Genomic DNA, 1,989 nt, shown 5'->3' on the forward strand with positions numbered 1-1,989 from the left:
TAGTTTGTTGGGTAGTTTATTCTGTAGAATGGTTGAGCAAACTGCGTTTAGCTTAACATACGACGCCTCATCCAACTTCCGCTTATTTGCTAAAAGCTCTTTTAAAAATTTCATTGCGTTTGGCATCTGCGATAGAGATTCAATAAACGGTAAGTTAATGTGTAATTTTTTTAAGAGTTTAAGGAATTTACCAAATTGTTCATCTAAGCGGTCTTTCCTTGTCGTATTAGGGTATGGCAGACAAGGTTTGTATTCTGTACTTACTGGTTTCTGCTCATTGTGGTCTACCTCACCTTTGCCTTTGCTTATCTTAGTTGCTTGCCTTGGTTCTGGTTCAGGCTCAACGAATCCTTCTTCATCTTGAACATTGATTGCGTTAAGCTGTTCCCTTGGGTTGGGTTCAGTATTACTTGGCAAGCTACCTTGTGGTCGTTCGAAGATTAGTTTGGACAACTGGCCTATCTGGGTTTCGAGCCCTTGGATCGACGCTTGTTGATTTTTGAATGCCATCTCAATATTCTAAAAACGAGTCTCTGACACCAAGATGAATTTGGTTAGCATCTCCTCAAGGTTCGGCTTTTTCTCCTACTAGTATGGTGGTTGCTGAAAGCTTGGAGGGGGTGGTGGTTTTGGATTTCCTTGGCCTCCCCATGAAAAATTTGGGTGATTCTTCCAACCTGTATTGTAAGTATTACTATAAGGATTGTTTTAAGGTCGATGATTATTACCCATATAATTTAATTGTTCGTTCTCCATGCTGTGGCCATAGGATTGATATTCTGAATTGCTTGATCCACATCCATTGACTTCACAGTGCATTACTGGATGAACCTGCGAAGAACCAAGTAAACCATCAATCTTTTTATTTAGAAGCTCTACCTGGTTTGACAGCATAGTAATCGAATCGACGTTATAAACGCCTGTTGTTTTAGTTGGCTTAGTCCTCATGACTTGCCACTGATAGTTATTTAGTGACATCTCTTCAATAAATTCGTAAGCCTCTTCAGGTATTTTATTATTGATGGTTCCCCCGGCTGCTGCATCAATCATCTGTCTTGTCGAGGGGTTCACACTATTGTAGAATGTTTGAACTTGCAACCATAAAGGTAATCCATGGTGAGGACACCTTCGCATTAGGTCCTTGTATCTCTCCCATGCATCGTAAAGAGTTTCTAAGTCCATCTGCACAAATGAAGAGATATCATTACGTAATTTGGCCGTTTTAGCTGGCGGAAAATATTTTAATAAAATTTTTTCGGTCATTTGTTGGTAAAAAGTTCAACCACTGTTTAGCTTTTTTCCTTAATGAAAACGGAAACAACAGAAGATGGATGGCGTCATCAGAAACGCCATTAATTTTAAAGGTATCGCAAAATTCTAGGAAATTTGCCAAGTAAGCGTTGGGATCCTCATCCTACAAACCATCAAACTGAACAAACTATTGTATCATTTGAATTGTGTTAGATTTCAGTTCAAAATTATTTGCAACAATAGTAGGTCTAACTATACTTGACTCAGTTCCTATTAAATTAGGTTTAGCATAATCATACATAGTGCGCGGAGTAGGATTCTGATTAATAGCAATCGCAGGAGGTAGCGAATTTTCTTGGTTTTCAGCCATCTCCTCGGTTGTGGTTGAAGTATCATCCTCTTGCTCGTTCTCTATGTATCTTAAGCTTCGCCTTATTTCTCATTGGTTTCTGCGAACTGTGCGATCGATTTCTTGTCAAAAAGTAGTAGTCCTGACGGGTTTCTTCTAGTCATAAACTATAAAAACCTGCCAAGAGAAAGAAAAAGTAAATTAATAAATAATAATAAAAATTAAATTAAATTAACTTGCAAGAAAAATAAATAGCTAAAGTAATAAAAATCGAGTGTTCCTAATATCTTAGTTCCCCGGCAATGACGCCAAAAAGTTGATCTTGATTTTGTGTATGATAAGTTTTATAAATTTATAATGAATCATTCTTGAAACTAACTATTATCACG

At 37.4% G+C, this 1,989-nt stretch overlaps 1 non-coding gene across 1 annotated transcript; it reads left to right on the forward strand.

The window, feature by feature from the left end:
* The first annotated feature begins 1,108 nt into the window (after positions 1 to 1,108).
* On the forward strand, positions 1,109 to 1,214 carry LOC121229979 (small nucleolar RNA R71). Its single transcript, XR_005927930.1, has one exon. It is a non-coding gene; the product is annotated as a small nucleolar RNA R71 (small nucleolar RNA).
* The last annotated feature ends 775 nt before the right edge of the window (positions 1,215 to 1,989 follow it).

Source organism: Gossypium hirsutum, chromosome A05, assembly GCF_007990345.1.
Source record: "Gossypium hirsutum isolate 1008001.06 chromosome A05, Gossypium_hirsutum_v2.1, whole genome shotgun sequence".
In the NCBI taxonomy this organism is placed as follows: Eukaryota; Viridiplantae; Streptophyta; class Magnoliopsida; order Malvales; family Malvaceae; genus Gossypium; species Gossypium hirsutum.